At 41.3% G+C, this 24516-nt stretch overlaps 1 long non-coding RNA gene and 1 pseudogene across 1 annotated transcript in view; one reads left to right on the top strand and one right to left on the bottom strand.

The window, feature by feature from the left end:
- Positions 1-6787: 6787 nt before the first annotated feature.
- Positions 6788-6883, bottom strand: LOC121401741 (annotated as a pseudogene).
- Positions 6884-7102: 219 nt separating this feature from the next.
- Positions 7103-24516, top strand: part of LOC108710837 — a 41761-nt gene continuing 24347 nt past the window's right edge. Inside the window, exons 1-2 of the long non-coding RNA XR_005966232.1 lie at positions 7103-7495; positions 23325-23633. This is a non-coding gene — a long non-coding RNA (uncharacterized LOC108710837). The remainder of the gene's footprint in view (positions 7496-23324; positions 23634-24516) is intronic.

The following is a 24516-nucleotide window of genomic DNA, read 5'->3' as shown; positions in this document are numbered from 1 at the left end:
GTTTCAGCGTGTCACTTGATCCTCCTGCAGGGAGAAACATTAAAACGCAGGTTCCTCTCGGCTTAACTCTCTTTATAGGTTATTGCCAGATTTAGGTTCAAAGTTACAGGAAATCCAGAACACTGCCTATAAAACGTTAGTTTATCATATGGCAGAAAAAAAAATTCCCTTTTCTCCTATTTCTCTCTCTTTCTCTGGGAGAGAGTTAATTTATGAGAACATGCTAAGCCTTTCAGACTCACTTCAACATGCCATATAAACATTATTTACACTTTTATTCCTCACATTTCTTTTTTGGATGTTTTTATAAACGGCTGTTTTAATGACAGCAAAGTTTTATACTTCCCTCTCAGATGATACGAATTAATTACAAATGCAGCAGCTTGATAAATAATTGCTTTTATCAGATATTCATAAAGAGACAACATGTTCCTCAGCACAGAACTGCAGAGTAGGAAATGCAGAAAATTCAAAGGCTCATAGACTTTGGGCAGCCATCAGAAATCATGGGGCACCATACTACATAGCAGGATTTCGGGCTTTGGGCGCCCCTAGGCCAAAGGGTCCTAGTACCCAGCACCCACGCGAGCAAGGCCCCCCCACCCCTGCGCACAAGCATGCGCATGTGTTGGAGCACATGCGCATGTGCTCCAACACATGCGCATGTGTTGGAGCACTGGGGATGATGCGTATAGGAGTACACGTCCTCAGTGCTCCTTGGATTGAGGCTGGCGATATGCCTCCCCTAAAATCTTGCCGCCCTAGCCTCGAGGCTTTGTTGCCTCGCCACAAATCCAGGCCTGCTACTTAGTAAGCCACCTGTCTGTTTTACACTCGGACAGCACAGTTTTCAGCCAAATTAGGAAATGTGGCTATGACTTTGAATTGAAAGGTGCAGTGATTGCCCAACGTCATAACTCCTGCCTCATTCCTGACATCATCCGTGCATCAACAATGTCATAAGACCCATCTAAATTTCCTACATGACCATGACCTCACTCTGCCTAATACTCCCGCAATCCACCCAAGCATTGTATTTAGGGCCGCCATCAGGGGGGGACGGGGGGGAGAGTTGTAGGGAGCTTCAAGGGTAAGGGGGGCCTGGCCACGCCACACTTACTTGATTAGCCGTGCCCCCCAGCTTTCTGAGAGCTGCCAACTTCGGGAAGGCAGGGCGGTAGCACAGGGGGAGGTATCTTCTGTCCATTACTTTCTCTTATTGGTCACAGAGTTTAAGTCCCGGTTGAGCTGCTCAAACTCAGGGATTGTATAGCTGAGGTTTGAACTTCCCCTCCAGCTCATCCAATCACCAATCATCTTGACCAATAAGGGAAGAAAATGCTGTCACTGGAAGAAGATGCAGCCACCTGTGCTCCCTTCCTCCCTTCTGTAGTTGGCAGCTCACTGATAGCAGGTGGGCCACACTAATGAAGTAAGTGCAACATGGTAGGGCCCCCCTAAAGGTAACCCTTTGTGGTCCCTGTTGTGTGGTGGTGCCCTGGACACCAATTTTTTTTTTAAACTTCTGGGGGGAGGGCGAGTTTTTTTCATAATCCATTTGAGAGGGACCCTGGCCACCAATGTTCTTATAATGTTCTGGGGGGCAAGTTTTTTTCATAATTCATTTAAAGGGGGCCCTGGCCACCAATGTTCTTATAATGTAGGGGGGCCTGGCCACAATTTTTTTTTGCCATGTGGGTTCCTAGCCACCAATATTTTTTTAATGTTCTTATAATGTAGGGAGGGCTTGACAACAAATGTTTTTTAATGGGGGGCCCTGACCACAAATGTGTTTTTTATGGGGGCCCTGACAACAAATGTTTTTTTTATGGGGGACCCTGACCACAAATGTTTTTTTATGTGGGCCCTGACTTACAAATGTTTTTTTATGGGGGCCCTGACCACCAATATTTTTTTTATTTTTTATTAACATGTGGGAACCCTAACCACCAATGTTTTTTTTTTACTTTGTGGTGGGGGTGGACCTGTGGGGTGGGGAGGGCAGACTTGTAGGTGGGGCTTGTGGTGGGCGCAGCCCAGGGGGGCCAGGAAATTTTACAGGGCCCTGCGATTTCTGATGGTGACCCTGATTGTATTCTCACCCCACAGTCTCTGCCCCCTTTACAGCCTGCAAATTGAATCTTCTTGTCTCTTGGTGACCTCATTTGCCTTAACTCCTCTATCCTTCCTAACTTTTGGCACCCCAAGTGATCCAAGAGAAGAAATGTTGACTACCACTACACAATGTATACATGCATATAGATCGTATTGATATATTAAGGCAAACCAAGCCGCTGTATAAGCAATTGTCCAACCATGGTAAGGTGTCCATCACTTTCCATTATTTTTTTCTACACTTACCAAGAACAAACTGGAGGCTAAATAAATCTAGATGTATTACACACCCACATATTTAGCTTTATCTGGAATTCCAGGTTATGTACAAACCCTTAGCCACTGTAATTGTGACCTTGGGTTTCCCTATATAAAACATTATTACAAGTAGGTGGCACAGATCTTAGTTAATCCAATGGCACTCTCTATTTAATCTAATGTCACTCTCTATTTGGATTTCTATAGTACATATAAAACCCTCTCTTTCACCAGCCCTATAGTCAGCAACATAAGACGGTGCCAGCCCCCCCAAAAAAAAAATCTTCAGAGGGGCCCAGCGTCTGACACGCACAGTAACTTAACACGGCCCCAACTATTTTAATGGGAATACAGACAAAATGTAAAAAAAAAGATGTTAGGAAGCTTCCTTCATTTCCAGAACATGGGTTTGCAGACCTTGTGTTAAAACTGACTGCTCTCTACCTTGTGGTCCAGCCCCTATGTCTTATAAGAAGGTCAATGATTTTTGATTGAGTAACACTGTTAGAGGGGGACTAATAATTCCACTATGGGGTCGATTATCTGGAAATCCTTTATAAGGCTTGTATAGAGTTTATTTAAGGAAACTGTTTTTTTTTTACTGATTTCCAGTTTCTCTGTAAAATCAAAACAGCGACTAAGCTGCATAAACCTATATTGTTATTTAAGATAGCATATAATGATCCAAATAATGAAAAGATACTAGATTCCTTTCTTTGTATACAGTTAAATATATTGCAATAAACTGATGATGTCATACAAAGTAATAATTGAGCTCATGAGCCAAATGTGGCCCTCGAAAGGACGTTTATGGCCCCCAGTCTTCTCAAAGGCTCCACAGGCTCAACATATTTCACTGCATAAAATCATCACCATCTAAGGATTCAATTTAATACAATAACAGGTCTATAGTTTACTGGTCTGATATTTAGTAGCTTGGCTTATGTTGCCCTCTGCTGGCCAATATACAAGTACTTTTTTGTAATTAACTTTTTTTTAAACTTTTTTGCAATTTTAACACAGGTATAGAAATAAATTAAGAGAAGTTAGATTATTTAACAACATGCCAGTTATTAACAATTACATGTTCACTGGCCTTTTAAAATAAGGGATTAACAAAATATTCTAACCATTTTACATTTTCCTGGATTTCTTTTTTTACCCATGAGCCACATTCAAATGTAAAAAGAGTTGGGGAGCAACACAAGCATGAAAAAGTCCCTTGGGTGCCAAATAAGGGCTGTGATTGACCAATTGGTATCCCTATGTGGACTGGCAGCCTACAAGAGGCTCTACTTGGCACTATACTTAGTTTTTATGCAATTAAAACTTGTTTTCAAGCTTGGAATTCGAAAATAAACACCGGCTTTGAGGACCCTGAGAGCAACATCCAAGGGGTTGGAAAGCAACATGTTGCTCAAGAGTTACTGGTTGGGGATCACTGTCCTAGTGGAACGGTCTGACGCTGCAGAGGCCACAAGGTTCTGTAAAGCCCTGTCTTCAGGTCTGAACAAAGAATAAGGAGCTGGGCGTACACAAAGCAGGCCAATTCTTTCCTTGAATTAAGGATCCTAAAGAGTGTTGTTGCTTTAAGAACCTAAGCCTGTTGTTGAATAATTACAAACCTCAGCATGCTTTAAAGGCTACAAAAACATTGGCTTAATTTCTCATGTCACTATGTTAGATATCTTAAGTTAATAGTACTTCATATTTGAACCAGTTAGTCCCTTTAAATGGAAAAGACTAAATTTTTTGATTCTTGCTACATATGCTATAGCTATGCACTGATAAAATGTGACCACAAGATGTCATCCAAACACCACCTACTCACGCATGAACCTTTCTGGTCCCCAACATGCATTTATATTGATGCATTTATGAGTGAAGCATTCAGGGAATCCCAACCCAACCTGAGGTCAGTGGCATGCAGTGGTGTACTTGTGTTCAATGCAAGAAGACTAACCCCCTCCTCCTGTTAATCTATGCTCCTTCCTTTAAATACAGATCAAGAACTAGTTTGCTCTTGAAACTGCTGACTATCATTGCTTCCTACAGCCAAGTTTATTATATACCAGGACTTCTTTTCCATTATGGATTTGCCTAGTGCAGTCCCATTAAGAGTGTAAATAGATGCATATTTTACATACCAGTTGCATGAACTTACATTTATCTACACTGAATCTCATCTGCCACTTAGCCAAACAAATTGCCACAGGAATAGTTTATTGGCACTGCTGCCTTGCAGAACTAGAGTCCTAGGTTTGAATGCAGCCAGGGCACTGGCTGCAAGCCGTTTATATATTCTTTCCATACTTGCGTGGGTTTCCCCCCTATATAAAAGCATAAGGACAGGTTCATGGGCTAATGATTAAATTGACTATAGTGACAGGGACCTTAGATTGAAAGTTCCACTGGGACAGATGTGGATGTTATATCTGTAGAGTACTGCAGAATAATTTGGTGCTATATAAATAAAAAATAATAATACATTCACTGGAAAGCTTACACATAGAAAATTAAAGCAACTGTTACAATTGTTACATTTACATTGTTACATTTATTCAATTAAAGGTAATTATAATAAATATGCATTTGTGTGCTACATTATTGGATTTTTTTTCTCATTTTTTATTTGGTCTTGGAAGCTGCCAATATGATTTTGTCTTAAAGGTTCACTTCCCTGTGTTAACTAGCGGGTGGATACCCTACTCAGTCAAAGACTTCTCACAAATAAGAGTTACTAGCAATCTGAACATGGCTTAGCAAAGGAGGTAGAGCAGAAAGGAAAGGACATACTAAGCCCCTCTGTCCTAGATGGAGTATTTCTGCCAAGAGGAGTAGTGAACCTCTTTTATTAGGTGGCACTTCTGCAGGAGGCAGCAAATAGCCACCCACAGCAATTTAACTTATTTTAGTGTAGAAGAGTGCAACTGAGTAGTGGCAAGGATTAGGTGCAGCATAGCCTGGACAGGTATTTAGGATCCACAAGGATCTTTTTGCATGTTTAACTAAATTTGTGTCTACTTTGGATAACTGGGGGTAGGTAGGGCTAGGATCTGATTAGAGTGGCAAATCTCTCAGGTTCCCCACACTTCTGTGTTGCCTTAAATTTCTGCAGTTTTACAGACTAAAACCTACATTGTCAGGTGTTATCTTTTGGTAGCTGAGGATGAGTAGAGTATAACAGTGATTTATTAGCAGAGTCATGCAGGCATTACACAACAGTAAGCATAAACTCCAACACTCTCAAGCTGTACAGAAAGTCCTGTGTATGCACAGTACAAGTCCTGTGCACAGTGAAACCCACAGGCCATTTGTATAAACACCACATCAGGGAAATTGTCCAGTTAGAGATGGGTGGTTATTGATTAACAGAGCCCTTCTATGCCCAGACGCTATAAGAAGTATTAGTATGTTACACAATAAAAGTCTGTATTAATGCACTAGTGAGTCAACTGCAAAGTGTAAATAACACATGACACTAAGGGAACACTCACCGTCTACTAGTCATGATACAGTACTTATTTCCAGGACCATTCTGTTTTTGCTGAAGAGATGGATTATTATCTTACCAGCCCTCAAGTCCTGGAGGCACAGGCCAATCCCTTGCAATGAAGGACAAACGTTCTGACTGGGTAAAGTTGTTTCATACCTGTTAAGATTGCAGTGATCTGGTTGTTTGATATTCTGGTTCAGTATCTGGTCACTCCAATGTGTACAAGTTCTACCAATTCTCCTTTCAGCTTGTATTTTGCTGCAGTCCATGGTGTGATGAGATCACACACAGCGTGGCTCCATTGTGGTGTCCACGGCCCACTGAGGTACTTGCCAGTGACAACCAAGAAGCCAGAAACGTGATCATTTTTTTTTTCACTTTTACCGAGTGTGCTTCTTCACCTAACTTCAAAATGTAAGACACAAAAGGGCTAACACAGTGCAAAAGGGTGCATGACCTAGCCTTAAAAAAGGCCAAAATGTCTGGTTCGTCTGGCTATAAGATGTAAAGAGAACCAAAATCTTCAGACTCTTCTTCCTTCTACCACCACCTACACCCCCCCACCTCCCACGTACCTTTTTCTTCTCACAGCAGCAACAGGGGTCAGGTAGGGAGGTCGGGCCCTTGAGAGCTGTGGCCCACTGGGTTTTTCCAGGTGTTCCAGTCCAACCCTGAGTACAGGCTGTGTGCATCCCCATCCTCATATGTTTTAAACATTTCTATACACCTGAGGCCAAAAGGCTGGGGTAAAGAGCAACTTGCATATAAAAAGTGCTAAGTGCTCAAAGTGCCAGTGCCTTGGTGCCCTGCTTCACCAAGTGATTCTCTTGAACCCTAGGTTTGTAATGCCTGGGGCCCAACTTGGGCTCAATCATATTCAGGCCTTTGGCCAGAGGACTGTTTCTCTGCCTCACCAGGGAAGAGTACCTGATGTACATCCCTTAGCTAGGATGTACCCCTCCACTGATAAGAACAGATACTACACTTGATCTTAGCCAAAAGGCCAGAAACTGGATCTGACTGTTACCAATCCTGGAGCGCAACTCTTCAGTCACAGAATCATTAAAAGAGAACTAAAGCTTAACTAAAGAAGTAATATTTTGGGCTTCTGTACCAGCACAAGGCAACCATAGCCCTTTAGCAGGGAAGATTTGTGCCTCCAAAGATGCCCCAGTTGCTCCCCATCTTCTTTTCTGCTGATTCACTGCACATGCTCTGTGCTGCTGTCACTTACTGAGCTTAGGGACCAGGCCCGGACTGGCAACCTGTGAACTCGGGCAATTGCCCGTGGGGCCGCTCTATTTCCTGTTCAAGTGGGCCGCTCTTGAACAGAGAGATAAGTTGTGTTTTTCCCCCTCCGTTGCCTTGAATGAAGGCAAGAGTAAAAAAAACGGCAGACCAATAGGGCAGGACAGAGTTAAATGCGGCCCAGCTTGAACCGCTCGGTTGCCTGTATAATTAGGAGAGAGAGAGACTCTGCTGCTCTGCTCTGTGACAGCACGCCCCCCTCCCCCTGGACTGTGTGCTTGGCTGGACTGTGTGCTTGAATAGGAGCGTCACAGCTCATCATGTGACTCGTCGCCTCTCTGCATTGTAATCCGTCGGCATGTGAGCTCCTGGGAAGAGGTACTGTTCAGTAGGGGAGGTTAAAGCTATAGACATGGGAAGGGAGCCTGGGAGAGGGATCACTGACTTTATTGCTAAAAATATTTTGTGTTGCGCAGGTACTAGCCACAATCTGATACAATCTTGACTGTTGAGGGGGGGGGGTTTGAGGAGCTCTAGTTCAACAAGTGCTTTGTTTTTCAGTTTAACTGTTTATTGCTAATAATGTTTCGTGCAGCGCAGGTACCAGCCACAATCTGGACTGTTGGGGGGGGGGAACTTGGTGAGTTCTAGTTCAGCGAGTGCTTTCTTTTTTGGTTTAATAATCATTAAACCAAAAAACAAAGCACTCGTTGAACTAGAACTCCCGAACCCCCCCCCCCCCTCAACAGTCCAGATTGTGGCTGGTACCTGTGCTGCACGAAACATTATTAGCAATAAACAGTTAAACTGAAAAAACAAAGCACTTGTTGAACTAGAACTCCCCAAACCCCCCCCCTCAACAGTCCAGATTGTATCACTTGCATATCACGTATCACTTGCATATTATAAGAAGTAATATACCCCATACTATAATGGTGAACTATTGAATCCTTGTAATTTTTAAATAAAATGTTTAAGGCTTATAATAAATGGCAAATCAACAAAGTGGTTAATATAGACACACTAGATTTATGTGGTGCCGTTAAATAATGTTTTACTGTACTATAATGTAATAATAATAATTAATTACGGTAATATTTGACATTAATTACAGTTAAGCGAGAAAGGCAGCCCTTTATGCACATCACCTATAACCATTTTTGCAGTTTTACCCCAATATACTGTATGTGTGGATGAGTACAAAACATAGTGTTTTTACATGTGGGCTGCTTTGATTATTTTGCCCGGGCTGCTTTTTACTCCCAGTCCGGCCCTGTTAGGGACCAACTCAATTTATACAGTACACAGACTATAAATGTCACAATATACCATAAGGCTGATTAGTAATTAATATAGATAATTACTACATGGTAGCAGAGAAACCAGTGCAACTAGCATCAGAATTTAATAATCAGCCCTGTAGCATCAGCTTATATTACACCCCCACCTCTTTCTGCTTAATAATTTGCAACGACCCCTAAGATTAACTTCTCAACAGCTGCTCAGAGCCCACTGAGCATGTGAGTGTCACATGCACTTTCCAAGATGGAAACCCCCTGTGACAAGTTTGAAGTCCTGGATCATTGCTGCTATTGACAAGCTGAAACTTTAGGCTGGTGCAATAAGTTCATTATATACAATATGGCATTTCTAGCCATATTCATTTTTAGGTTTAGTTCACCAGGGACTTTAAGGGTCAGGCACCAATGTGGTTAAGAACAAAGGGTCCTCCACAGAGAAGGTCAGTTAAAAACACAGGATGGGGGTTTCCTTCTCTTTTAAGTAATAGTGAAATAAAGGAAAAAGCATTAGAAAATTCAGTAACTCATCCTAATAGCATGCAAGAATGCAAGTCTGTTACATCAATCTGACATCTACTCTGAATAATTAGCACCAGTGATAATGAAACACGTCAGCAGGATATAATAAACTAAAATCATTCCTGCTCTTTTGCAGCATAGCCTAGTTTTCATAGGTACAAGTGAATGGGGTGTGAGTTAGTAAGTAAGCACCAGCACGTAGGAGTTGCCACAAGCAATATATAGCAGTAAAGCCTCTTTACATTTGGGCTCTGTCTGACAGCACAAGGCTAAGGGTGGAGGCAGAAAGTTGACACTTGTTTCTGCTGTTAAGTCTCAGGCAGCCACTGCAATAGGTAAAGTCAGGCAGAGGGAGGTTGGGTTACATTGGAGCAGCAAATTATCTGTAACATGATAAAAGATTCCGTAGCTATAGAGCTCTGCTCAAATTACACTGTCATGGCAATGTGACAGCATGCAGATGCACACATAAATGCCAGCTATAGATCATTTACATGATTGGAAAATACTTTGTTTAAAGGGCAATTATTGCTAAGTAAATGTCTAAAAACAGAAAATAAAAGGCAACAGTAAAGTCAGTAGAGTTTTATATTATAATTCAATTTAATTTACATAATAACTCTTGTCTTGCAACTGCAACATGAGAACATAAGAACTTTACCAAAAGGCGGCAGCAGAGTGTCTTCTCTTGCAACTATCTGTAGTATATGCAGTACTTTGCAGAAATACAACTTATACTTTAAAGGAGTTGTTCACCTTTCTATTAACTTTTAGTATGATGTAGAGAGTGATATTCCGAGACAGTTTGCAACTGGTTTTCATTTTCTGTTTTTTGTGGTTTTTGAGTTATTTAGCTTTTTATTCAGCAGCTTTCCAGTTCGCAATTCCAGCCATCTGTTAGCTAGGGTCCAAATTACCCTAGCAACCATGCACTGATTTGAAAAAGAGACTGGAATATGAATAGGAGAGGCCTGAATAGAAGGATCAGTAACAAAAAGTAACAATAACAATACATGAAGCCTTACAGAGCATTTGTTTTTTAGAAGGGAGTCAGCGACAACCATTTGAAAGCTGCAAAGAGTCAGAAGAAAAAGGCAAATAACTATAAAACTATAAAAAAAAAATAATGAAGACCAATTGAAAAGTTGCTTAGAATTTGCCGTTCTATAACATAATAAAAGTTACCTTAAAGATGAACCACCCCTTTAAATTGCATTTTTATTATCAACTGTATTGTGGTAGGATGCAGTCTTATCCTGCACCACGGTTGAGTAGTCCTTACCCTTGGCTCAAACAACTGTTGCTACAATCCACCTCCCAGCATTCTTAAACATGACATTCAGAAAAAGAACAAGGGTCTAGCTCTGTATGAAGCACTCACAAAGGTCTATAGAAAGACGGTGCACTAATTTAAAGAGGACCAAAACCTTCATAATAACCAGCTCTTGTGACTCCTAAGCAGGGGCTGAAGTGAAAGTTATGAACTTTGTTTGCAATGTAATGAATTTAACTTTACTCCTCTACCTACAATATCTACTTCCCACAGCCACAGTCCCTTCCCAGAAGGCTACTATAGGCACCATCTCTCCCTACTATACCTGCTATCCCACAGCCACAGTCCCTTCCCAGAGACTATTATCCCACTGCTACTATAGGCACCATCTCTCCCTACTATACCTGCTATCCCCCTATCTCCCCATCTCCCCCTACTATACCTGCTATCCCACAGTCAAAGTCCCTTCCAAGAGGCTATTATCTCTTTACTACTATAGGCACCATCTCTCTCTACTATTCCTGCTATCCCACAGCCACAGTCCCTTCCCAGAGACTATTATCCCACTGCTACTATAGGCACCATCTCTCCCTACTATACCTGATATCAGGCCTGGATTTGTGGAGAGGCCACCAAGGCCCGGGCCTAGGGCAGCAGGATTTTAGGGGGCAGCATGCTACCCAACCACGCTCACATTGTTTCAAAAACACTGGGGATGCACAGGAGGTACAATAGTTTTCTTAATTTCCCATGTGCCAATCCCCATTGCTCCTGATAATGAAAATTTGAGCGATTAAAATGGAGGGATAGGGGGCAGCGAAAGACAGCAGGCCTAGGGGCGCCAGCTACGTAAATCCAGCCCTGCAGCCACAGTCCCTTCACAGAGGCTATTATCCCACTACTACTATAGGCACCATCTCTCCCTACTATACCTTCTATCCCACAGCCACAGTCCCTTCCCAGAGGCTATTATCCCACTACTTCTATAGACACCATCTCTCCCTACTATACCTGCTATCCCACAGCCACATTCCCTTGCCAAAGTCCATACTTGGATGGATTGGCAGATGGGATGTTTGTTGCCTGTGCTAAATCTCCTCCCGTGTGGGTGACATTATGCCCACCCCATACAAGGCCCAAGCAGTTCCACCTGCTGACCCCAGCCAGCTGCATCACTGTGAAATTAACATATGTTTGTTGTGTGTTAATGAAATGTTTAATGCCAGCAGTTGTAGTCAGTTGCATGTATGTAATCATTCAACAATTCTATCAAAACATAAAACCACAGCATGCTCTGTGGCCTTCTATCTATTTATTACACAGATTAGGAAGACGAGAGCAAAGAACGGCTGAGCATCCTACAGCTCCCTCTGTTGCAGAGAAAGGGTAACGATTATCCCACTACTACTATAGGCACCATCTCTCCCTACTATACCTTCTATCCCACAGCCACAGTCCCTTCCCAGAGGCTATTATCCCACTACTTCTATAGACACCATCTCTCCCTACTATACCTGCTATCCCACAGCCACATTCCCTTGCCAAAGTCCATACTTGGATGGATTGGCAGATGGGATGTTTGTTGCCTGTGCTAAATCTCCTCCCGTGTGGGTGACATTATGCCCACCCCATACAAGGCCCAAGCAGTTCCACCTGCTGACCCCAGCCAGCTGCATCACTGTGAAATTAACATATGTTTGTTGTGTGTTAATGAAATGTTTAATGCCAGCAGTTGTAGTCAGTTGCATGTATGTAATCATTCAACAATTCTATCAAAACATAAAACCACAGCATGCTCTGTGGCCTTCTATCTATTTATTACACAGATTAGGAAGACGAGAGCAAAGAACGGCTGAGCATCCTACAGCTCCCTCTGTTGCAGAGAAAGGGTAACGATGGCCCCTTTTATTTCACCGGGAACTAGTCACATTGAATTAGCAGGCTTTATCATGCCAGCAGTATTCTGCCTCCTCCTTTCTCTTCCCTGATATCCTGACTGTGTTGTATTATCAGTGCTGAGTTTGCCCCTGGCCCACACCCATTCTTTGCAGTGAGCTGTAGCTGGGTGTCATTGATTACAAGGGAGAGAGTGGGTGCTGCCTGTCTCTGCAATCTTTCTTCTTGGGTCAGCATATCATAGCAATTCCCCATTCATGTAAAGTATTTATGAAGCTCATTCTCTTTCATTCATGCATGTCATAAACTCTGCAATGTTAACCTGAACGCCATCAGTATGTTCTAATATGGAGATTGGACCTGCAACACTCCAGCTTTTGCAGAACTACAACTGCCAGTATCCAGGGAGTAGATCCTATAGAGACAACAGTAACCGCAGTTGCTAGGAGGGGCCCAGAGGGAGTACAGTCTGATATGCAATTTTAGTATATGTCTATGAGTGAGAAACTATTTATATTCCCCTAAGTGTTGCAGGGGAAAATATGGAAATGGAAAATATTTCTTTGTGGGTTCAGAATAACTTTTAGTTACCTATGCTGGATGTCTGAACTCACTGCTCTGTCACTCCAGAGCCTAACAACAAGATCTGACAGTACTAAGACTCAGAGCACCTATGTAGGAGATTATTAAACCCTGGGCCACAAACCCTGTATTAAAGCCTTTAATATTATTAAAGCTTTTTCAGAAAAGCTCTTTTTAAAATAAGATAAGTTTGTGAATAATTACTAAGAAAACCCTTTAGCTCCCCGTAATATAAAATAAAGTAAAAACACCACATTCATCTGTACTGATAGATACACTACCATAATAATATAAAACAGTTTTAACAGCAACCCATACTGGTTCTAGTCACTTACCTGCTATCTCAGTATACACCAGCCCAGGGTACTGCTGAGTACAACATTGCCATTTTTTTCCAGTCCAGAGTTCTTCTCTTAGAATTTTGCATTTTAAATAAATGTTCTTCTTTTAAGCAGTTTCTGTGATATTTTTTATTTTTCACTGTTAATACCAGACTTTTGGCTCTGTCTGAAAGTCACCAAGAGACCCCAACCCTAAGATTAATTAACTATACAAAAAGTGCATAGAAAGCAGGGTCGGACTGGGGGGCCTGGGGGCCCACCAGGGCTGCTGTTGCAGGGCTCCTCTCCAGGTCCCCTGCCAACGGGTCCCTCACTGAGCTATCGCACATGCACGCATGTGCACACTGTGTATTGGCCATTACCTGCGGCCGGAAAAGTATACAGGAAGCAGGGACTGGGCCAGCGGGGCCCACGACAGCCGGGAGCCCACCGGGTTTTTTCCAGGTGCCCCGCCTGCCCAGTCCGACCCTGATAGAAAGTGTGGAGGTGCCTCAGCCCACTGTGCTGTTCTCCTTATATCTTCATTCGGCCTTAAGTATCACTTGTATGCTGATGACATCCAGATATATTATGACACCCCTTCACTAACTACTGACGCTCAGACCCAGATCGCAACTGCCAACTAGCTATCTCCTCATGGATGAACCAACACCACCTCAAACACAACCTGGCTGTAACTGAGCTCATGGTCTTTCCACCTAAACCTGTTAATTCAGCAAGCTGCCTGGGGCTCAATTTTGACCATCTCTCACCTTCTCTAAACTTATTAATACTACTGCCAAAACCTGACACTTCTTACTCTGCAATATATCCAAGATCCACTTTCTTTCTCAAATAACAGCTAAAACACTTATCCATGCCCTTATAGAATCCCACTTGGACTATAGCAAACTCTGCTACTAGGATCATTCTGCTCTCTTTCATAAGTGGGAACCTAACCCCAATTAAGATCCTTTGCATGGCTACCTGCTAAGCAAAGTATAGCATATAAAATCCTTCTGCTAACATTTAAAACCCTTTACTCCTCTGCTCCTCACTACATTTCTCCACTTGTCACGCTGTAAGTTCATGACCTTCTTCACCACTCCTCTTAGAGCCACCTTCTCTCTACACCATCCACATCCACTGTCACCTGTCATCATAAACCTTCCTATCTTGCTGCTCCTAAGGCTAAGGCCACACAGGGACCGAAATCAGCTAACTGAAATACACTGGCTAATTTCAGCTATTCCACAAGACAGTAGCCTCCTCTCCCTTCTGCATTCAGAAGTGTTGAATTGTAAGCAACGCAAATAGATTTAGACGAATTTCGGAGAATTTTGCAGACTTGCGGTTCTTTGGCAAAATCTGCCGAGTCTGTTCTCGCTGCTTCCGATTTAACACTTCGGGATGCGGAAGAGAGAGAAGCTATTGCCCACAGTAGGGCTGAATTTATCCAACATATTTCAGCTAGCTGATTTAGGCCCTTGTGTGGCCCTAGCCTGACCTCTGCAATTCCTCCCTAAATTCCTCTGTAAGGAGTGCTCTTAATCTCTTCAAGAAAAAATGAAAAATCTACCTTTTTGAGCATTGCAGCTCCTCAATAATGCTTTACAAATAAAGGTATACATGCATACATACTCTGACCTTCAAAGAGAGCTGTTAAGCAGATATTAGCAGTCTAAAATTACCAATATCTCAGAAACCACTAAAAATATTCAATGACCGTAAATTGCAAAGAACCTTGAGTGAGCTTATTCAAAAGATGGGCCAGCGTGGAGAGTAACAGCAGCTGTACTACTGAATTTCAGAGACAGTTGGAGGCAAAACAGTAGTAACACGTACTACGGAATATTTATAAGTATTGTGAAACATTTTAATTATTATTATAAGTTGATTTAACTGTGCTAATTGTTTAATTGATGCCATTTTAATACATGCATAGTTTATTCTGTGTAGCGAGCCTTATTTATATGCATGTCTATTTATAAATATTATCAGTAGCTGCCATGCTACTCCCAGAGATAAAATGAAACAACATTCATAAGCTCCAAAGAACTATCACATTAGAGCCAGAACTATTGGTAGACAGAAGAGGCATGTGTCTAGGATGCAATGGTGGGGGGTGCTGGGAATGTACCTCTTCTGCCTTTCCTTAGTTTCGGCCCATTTGTAAATCCAGTTGTCAAATCTTTTCTGCTTTCTGGCTGTAGGGGATACAGATAACAATGGGTGGGGGTTGTTAGCAATTGAGGTGTGGGCTTGCCTTGGGCACCCTCACCTTTAGGACTGGCACATGCACGTTATTCTGGAATTCTGGATAAACACTGATAAAAAATGTACATTTACACTGATATTTATCACTTTGCACATGTAAAAAGAATGCATCCTAATGTATTTTTAACAAAAAAAATTCTGGCTTGGGGGTACCTGCAATGGATCTGTGGGGAACTGTAAAGAAATTCATCGGATTTTCTTTATGACCAGCACAGGCTTCCGTGAAAGCAAGACGGGTCAGATAATCAAAATCTACCCCCACAGGCTCCAGCATACCTACCTGGGAACAATAGGTACTTGCTGGGAGGTGGGGCCAACTGGGGAATGAAAACAGTAACAGGGAGACTTGGTGAAGAGATTGTGTGGGAAACAAGGACTCCTGTGCTTCACTGTTGGTGATTTGAGACTTGTACAGATTCTCTATGGACCCTCAAGTTTGTTACAGGATATTTGAGGCTTCTAACCTGTGTTTGGTCTTCCAAGATAGATTGCTGTTGCACCATGCAAACTGCTAATATGCATTGATTATTCTGGGCAGTGATACATAGCAATGTTATGTGTTTTTTTTTTGTTTTTTTTGCCATACTCTTCTGAGGAAGGTCACTGAGACTAAACACACAAATTTAAGTTAGCCTAAAGTTGGCCATACACGGGCAAATAAAAGCTGCAAACAGAGCGAGTCGGCAGCTTATTTGCCCGTGTGTAGGGGCTTCCCCGATAAATATCTGTCCGAAAGTGGCCCAGATGTCGATCGGGCAGGGTTAAAAACCCTGTCCTACGATTCGACCACCCGTACTCCTGCATTATGATCCGATCATTGGGCCCTAGGGCCCACAATCGAATCAGTTCAATATTGCCCACCTCAAGGTGGGCATATCGGGGAGAGATCCGTTCTTTGGCAACATTGCATTTTTGGACTTGTTTTGTATAAGCCTGGTCCCACAGGCTATTGCCACTCGGGGGCTGAAACCGGCCTGCTGAAATACTCAAGCTTTAAATCAGCCCCTTACATGGGCATTAGCCTCTTCTCCTGCCTGCACCCACCAGAACCAGGCTAGGATTGCTAGGAGGGGCCTTGGGTGACACAATTTTAGGAGCAGCATGTTGCCCAGACAGTCCCTATTTAATTAGGCTGGTGGGGGCTGTTTGGACCTATGTACTTCAAATGCCAGGGCCTATTTTAAATCCCAGTCTAGACCTGATGTACTCTATATGTTCAATGTATTCACCCATTTATTATACAATGCTACAGAATATATCAATTCTTTATAAATATGTGATACTAATTATCTGTAGCTCTGGGAACATCAACAGATGTTATGCAATCTGGGACCTTGGCCCTCTCAGCTGGGCCACTTGGAATTCTAACATTGCATTATGAGAATGTACAGGAAACACACGAGGAGCAAAGGGCTTGCACACGAAGCATGAAGTCACATTTCCATTGCCAAGTCAGGGAAAGCTATTTAAAGACGTTCCTTGCACAGAAGAGACTCTTTAAATCATCATAGTGTCACATAAACTTGACATACAAGACTGCATTTGGTAAGATGAAGCACACATCCCAACTGATTTTGGCAAAAATATTAAATCTATGTTTGTAAACACTTAAAAAACTACTTTTTAAAATATGAATGTACATTAAAAGTTACCTATAGGTATAGAAAAAATTATTCTTTGAACATGTTTTAACAATTTTGTAGTCAACAAATTACATTTTTTGCACAATGAAAGAAAATGAAATTTTAAAGCAGAAGAAAAGGCGCTATTTACTTAGGGGTGCCAAAAATTAGGCACCCCCAAGTGATTTTATTTACTTAACTGACACTCCGGGCCAGTGCTCATATCAGCAGAAAACTGCACCAGCCTGGGGTTCTTCCAGTGGGCACCACGTAGCAAATGGCTTCCTTCTTTTTCTTACTTCACGAATGAAAAGCCGAACTTTTGTTCTTCTACGCACGGGGGTGCCTAATTAAATATGCCTTTCCTTCTCCTTTTAAGCAACTTTCCAGTATACATTAATTGAAAACTGTCATTGATTTTAAATTTATTTCTCAATGTAATTGCTATTAAAAGCAGTTTATGTCTCTTACTCTTCCATCCACTGCTTTCCTTGACTACATGCATGGCCACTCCTGACATGAGGCAATGTAATATTGTTGCATCAGGCGGCAGTGAGTGGCCAATTACCTCTGGTAACTATAATTTATTTCCATTTCCATTATTTACAGTGGAATCTCTGTTCCACTAGTGCAGAGAGCACAATGCACTTGCGATGCACCCCCTTGACCCACTCCAACTAACAAGATTGCCCACGACCCTTGTGTTGGATAATCAAACAATCAAACATTAGGGTGGTGGCACACTACGTAAAGGCAACTTTGGGCGACATCGGAAAACCAAAGTGACACTTATGCCATTGTGCCAGTGATTCACATTCTTGCCGGTGGGAAGGCATTTCGGTGAGATTAGTCCCCCACATGTGCCACCACCCCCCACACTAGCAAAGATTTATTGCAGACGACTTAATCTCCCCATGTGCCACCACCCTTAGGCAGGTTTGGCTAGGACAAAAAGTTGAACTTGTTGGATGTATTTTTTTAGTTACAATTACTATGATACAACCCCACCAATTGTACAGGAAATCAGGGGTGTAACTATTGAGGAAACAGACACTGCAACTGCTGGGAGCCCAGGAACTATATCTGTATCACTGTTCATGAAAAATGTCTTGTACCCAAAGTTTAGGGGCCTAATGATCTTGCTGTGGGGCCCAATATCTAGACAGTAGTAGTTTATATAAATAGTAAAAACAATTAAATAATGTGCTAAGTTACTCAGTTATTGGGGCAGTAGAATTTGCCCTAAGTTAAACCTACCTATCCACCTGTCTTGTCACGCTGCTCTGTGTTTAATTGCTTGATATTTACATAAGTTATTTTAATTTACATAAGTTATTCCACTGCTGAAAAGTTCATGGAGGAGACGTTAAAGGTTTTTTTTTTTTTTTTTTATCAACGGTCGAATTTTAGAGTTTGTTTATACTTATAATGAACTTGAATGAACTCACAACTCAAATGGTTTCTAATTTAAAGGGGAACTCCTTCTTCCAAACCAAAATTTGGTACAGAGGCCCACATAACACAGAAACCCCTAATATATCCATCACAGTTAGCTGTTTCTTCAAAAAGTATGAATAAATTCCATTTTCTATGCTGAAATGCAGCTGTTTAACAGTTCTACTCTTTCTGCATCATTTGAAATCATGGCAGGGAAGGAGGGACTAAAACACTGATATTCAGGGGCATAACTAAAGAGGAAGCAGACCCAGCAGCTGCAGGGGGGCCCAGAAGTTATAGGGGGCCCCATGAGCCCGAATAATGAGCGATTTCAACATATATTGGTAAAACAGGACAATCTCTGGATATGCTGGGGACCCTAAAATTAATTTGGCATTTGCCAGAACCCACAGATTGCCAGTCCAGGCCTGGTTCAAGGGACCTCTGCCTCTACCTCTCCTATATGGCCGCCACAGGTTTTAGATTGTGTATTTTTGGATTCAAGCTATTTCCAGGGTCGGGGTATAATAAATCTCAAAAATTTTTAGTTTTTTTAAATTTAAAAAATTGATTTTTGAGCAAAAAAAAACCTCAAATTTTCGTGGAAAACACAACTCGAACCTTTATAAATCTGCCCCTTATATATAATTCAGTAACTAGATCCCAATATAAAAAGCTGATGTTGCTCCGTAATAAGCAGGTCATATAAACAGTAAATAAAATAATTAACGAATGTGCACATAGGGCAGTCAGTTCATTGGGGTCAGTGGAATTTACTTTATGTTTTTTAACTTACTGGTGGTCAGTGGAGTTTGCCACTGCTGCTCCTGTTTGCATTAACTTTTAGTATGTTATAGAATGGCTAATTCTAAGCAACTTTTCAATTGGCCTTTATTTTTTATAGTTTTTGAATTATTTGCCTTCTTCGTCTGACTTCGGGCGACTTCGGAAATCGAAGTGACGCGGGTGCAAATAGACATTGACCAAATCTTTCCCTAGCTCCCCCCCGTTATATATATATATATATATATATATATATATATATATATATATATATATATATATATATATATATGGTTATGTCTTTGTCATTTCTGCTTAAGACTGCAAATCCTGTAATGCACTGTAATGTCCTCATATTTCTGGCAACATATAGGGGGCATATTTATCAAGGGTCGAATTTCGAATTGGAAAAACTTTGAAATTCGAATTCAAAAAGACCAACCGAAATTAAGTTGAAGTTTTTTTTGGGTCGAATAGGTCAGTTTTACATTGAATAGGTCCATATGCGGCTGAATTATAATTGTACGAATTGAAGGAATAGCATATTCGATCAAATTCGATTTGAAGTTTTTCCCAAAAAAAACTTCGATTTTTTTAAAGTCCACCAATTGTCTCCAAATAGGTTCTAGGAGGTCCCCCATAGGCTAAAATGGCAATTCGGCAGGTTTTAGACGGCGAATGGTCGAAGTCGAGACAGTAAATGATAAATTTCGATATTCAAATTTTCTAATTTTTTGCAAATTCGAATTGAATTTGGACTATTCCCTAGTCGAAGTACACAAAAAATAGCTCGAAATTCTAGTTTTTTTACATTCAAAAATTCACCTCGACCTTTGATATATCTGCGCCATACAGTTAGGTCCATAAATATTTGGACAAATAACTTTTTTTTCTGATTTTGGTTCTGTACATTACCACAATAAAACAATTCAGATGCAGTTCAACTGCAAACTTCCAGCTTTAATTCAGTGGGTTGAACAAAAGAATTGCATGAAAATGTGAGGAACTAAAGCCTTTTTTTAACACAATCACTTCATTTCAGGGGCTCAAAAGTAATTGGACAAATTAAAAAACTGAAAATAAAATGTTCATTTCAATACTTGGTTGAAAATCCTTTGCTGGCAATGACTGCCTTAAGTCTTGAACTCATGGACATCACCAAATTTGGGGTTTCCTCCTTTTTAATGCTCTGCCAGGCCTTTACTGCAATGTTTTCAGCTGCAGTTTGTTTGTGGGCCTTTCTGTCTGAAGTTTAGTCTTCAACAAGTGAAATGCAGCTCAATTGGGTTCAGATCAGGTGACTAACTTGGCCATTCAAGAATATTCCACTTCTTTGCTTTAATAAACTCCTGGTCATTGTCCATCTGTATTATGAAACGCCTCCCAATCAATTTGACTGCATTTAGCTGGATTTGAGCAGACAGTGTCTCTGAACACCTCAGAATTAATTCAGCTGCTTCCGTCCTGTGTCACATCATGAATAAACACTAGTGTCCCAGTGCCGCTGGCAGCCATGCACGCCCAAGCCATCACACTGTGTCCCAAATGTTTTATAGAGATGTGGTATGCTTTGGCTCATGAGCTATTCCACGCCTTCTCCATACTTTTTTCTTGCCATCATTCTGGTAGAGGTTGATCTTGGTTTCATCTGTCCAAAGACCTTTTTTCCAGAACTGAGCCAGCTTTTTAGATTTTTTTTTCGCAAAGTCCAATCTAGCCTTTCTATTCTTGAAGCTTATGAGTGGCTTGCACCTTGCAGTGCACCCTCTGTATTTACTTTCATTTAGTCTTCTCTGTATGGTAGACTTGGATATGGATACACCTACCTCCTGGAGAGTGTTGTTCACTTGGTTGGCTGTTGTGAAGGGGTTTCTCTTCACCATGGAAATGATTCTGCGATCATCCACCACTGTTGTCTTCTGTGGACATACAGTTCTTTTTGCGTTGCTGACTTCACCAGTGCTTTCTTTCTTTCTTTCTCAGGATGTACCAAACTGTAGATTTTGCCACTCCTAATATTGCAGCAATTTCTCGGATGGGTTTTTTAATGTTTTTGCAGCTTAAGGATGGCTTGTTTCACCTGCATGGAGAGCTCCTTTGACCACATGTTGTCTGTTCACAGCAAAATCTTCCACATACAAGCACCCCCCCCCCCTCAAATCAAATCCAGGGCTGTTATCTGCTTCATTGATAGAAATAACAAAAGAATTGCCCACACCTGCCCATGAAAAGGCCTTTGAGTCAATTGTCCAATTACTTTTGAACCCCTGAAATGAAGTGATTGTTTTAAAAAAAGGCTTTAGTTCCTCACATTTTTATGCAATCTTTTTGTTCAACCCACTGAATTAAAGCTGAAAGTCTGCAGTTCAACTGCATCTGAGTTGTTTCATTTAAAATTCACTGTGGTAATGTACAGGACTAAAATAAGAAAAAAAAGTTGTCTGTCCAAATATTTATGGACCTAACTGTAACAGCTAGAGCAGGCCAACAGCTAGAAATGGCTATAATTTTTATATTACAGGTATGGGATCTGTTATCTGGAACCTGGGGCATAATTTGGAGCATTATGCCTTACAGCTACTAACACTTTTAAATATATAAAAAAAACAGGATGTTCTTTCTGTAAATATGGTTTGATGCTAACATAGTTGTCATCACGTATACTTAGGGGGTTATTTACTAAACACAAAATTATTTCCTTTCTTTATTAAACCAAGCTCGACCAAACTCCCATCCACGAGTTTATCTTATTTATCAATAATATAACTCGAAAAAGTCATGTCAAAATTTGATAAAATCAATCAAAAACCCTAATCTCAGGAATTTTTCGGATTTGACTACGGAATCGTTAGTTTTTTTGGTTATCGTGATCTGTGGACGAAACCCAGCACAGATCACAATATCTTCAAATTGTAAAATGGATATCTCCCATTTACTTATACATGACCTCAACAGGTTTGAGATGGCTTTTGAGATAGACTTTTTGGATTCAAACTTTTTTCAGCTTTGGGGTATAATAAATCTAGAAATATTCTATTTTCTTCCTCTAAAAATATGAGTTTTTGCCCAAAAAACATTGACCACAAAAAAAAATCAAGTTTGCTAAATAACCCCCATAGTGTGGGACGGGGCCCACCTGAGAACTAGAAGCCAAGGGCCCACCAATTAATTGCAGACAGTGCTAAAAAGGAATAGGTGTTATATAGACCTATGATGGAAATTATAAAGGGCTGATGGGAAAAGTCCTTTCCTGGGTCCCACTGAAAAATACTCTGGTATACTGGCAGACCCATATGACCCATATGAGTACATGATATTGTCTAAATATTGCAGAGAAAAGCAAATTCATAAAACTAAGAATTACTTGTTTACATAATGACTCTATGAGAAATGTCATATTTCTGGTTAATGGTTTCCAGACAATAGATTTCATGCCTGTACAACATATTATTAATTAACACATATTTATAAAGCATCAACAACCAGTGGCTTGCGAGCAACATGTAGCTCACAAACCCATTGGATGTTGCTCCCAGTGGCCTCAAAGCTGACAGGCTTGGAGGCAAGTTTTGGTTGCATAAAACCAGATGTACTGCCAAAATAAGTCCTCATTTAGACTGCCAGTCCATATAAGGGCTACCAAATAGCCAATAAGAGCCCTTATTTGTTTTCCCCAGGAACTTTTTAATGCTCATGTTGTTTCCCGATTCCAAGGGCACCTACAATATCAAGCACTAGTAAAATGTATAGTATGTACATTAGAGCCTGTGTGGAAGCAAAACAAATGCCTCTTATGCACATATTTAAAAACATTTTTTATTTTTGTTTTGCTTGAATAGCATTAAGTTTTGTAAGGAACATTGTAATCTTTGTAAAACAGATCCAGGTTGAAAAGGCAACTTGTACCATTCAGGAATGGGACCTGTTATCCAGAATGCCCTGGACCTGGGGCTTTCTGGATAATGGATCTTTCCATAATTTGGATCTTCACACATTAAATAAGGAAAATTACCCCCCCAAACAAAAGTCCCCATCCACAGCCATCAAATGAGCCCCTTTTCTGCTCCCTCCCCGCAGAGTCTATTTCAATAAACAGTGCCTCTCCTCCATACACCTCTCTTGGTTACATACATATTGGCCTAGATTTTCTTGGAATTTTGACTGAATGATTGATGGTTTTCCTAAATCCGTACGCAGGGCTGCCATCAGGGGGTACAAGTGTACCGGGCCCAGGCCTGAAGGGGGGCCCTGACGTGCTGAACTCTTCGAAAGAGCCGGACCCCCCTTGACAGCACCGAAGCCGTGCCGCCTCCTTCCGAAGTCCCGAACAGCCGAAATGCGTAAGTGCAGAAAAGTCAAACAGGCGAAGTCCCGAAGCGGCAAAAAGACCCAAAGCCACGAAAACAGGCGAAATTGAAGTCCTGAAACGGCGAAAAGACCCGAATTCACCAAAGGAGGCGAAGTTGAAGTCCTGAAGCCATGAGTTCAATTCCTCTCAACACCAATGTGTGTTTTTTTTATTTTTTTTAATCCCCTGGCCCCCAATGTATTATTTTAATACTCTATAGGCCCCTGCCACCAATTTTTTTTATAAAAAATATTCTTTGGAGCCCCAATTTTTTTTTAACTTGTAAGGGGGGCCCTGGCGCCAATGTTTTTTTTAAAAAATATTCTTTGGGGCCCCAATTTTTTTTAACTTGTAAGGGGGGCCCTGGCACCAATTTTTTTAAAAAAATGTTCTTTGGGGCACCAATTTTTTTTTTCCTTGTAAGGGGGGCCCTGGCAGCAATGTTTTTTTTTAACTTATAGGGGGCCCTGGCTTTTTATAACTTGTGTGTGGGGGGGGGTTACCTTTTTAAGCGCTGATGTCTGTGTGGTCTTTTAACTGTGATGTGGAGTGGGTGGGATCTGGGGTGGGGCTTGGGGGACGGTGGGCGGGCCCAAGAGGGCCCCTGAAAATTTTCTTGTATAGGGCTCCGTGATTTCTAACGGCGGCCCTGTCCGTACTCATTTCATGTGCAAGGGAGGGCTCTCACTAAAGGATGAACCTTTAAAGTTGGAATTTTGAGTATCCTTTGAACTGAATAACTTTATCAACCACTGCCTTAGACAGTGCCATATGATGATATTATATATATTCATACCTAGGTAACTTCCATCCTCCAAAATGTTTTGTTTTCTCTACTTTACTGGCTGTTGGTGGGTGCTGGGATTTGTCTTTTAACAACAGCTGAGGGTCTGCAGGTATGGAAAAGTCAACTCTGGTGCACCCTGACGCATGATAATAATTGACAGATTTTATTATTCCACTTTTAGCCAACCTTGGCCTTGAGCATAAATGTCAAACCCAATGAAAGAAATCAGGGGGAAGAGTTAATAATAATTGCAT

This window comes from Xenopus laevis, chromosome 3L (genome assembly GCF_017654675.1).
Source record: "Xenopus laevis strain J_2021 chromosome 3L, Xenopus_laevis_v10.1, whole genome shotgun sequence".
Taxonomy (NCBI): Eukaryota; Metazoa; Chordata; class Amphibia; order Anura; family Pipidae; genus Xenopus; species Xenopus laevis.
This window is presented reverse-complemented; position numbering and strand designations above follow the sequence as displayed.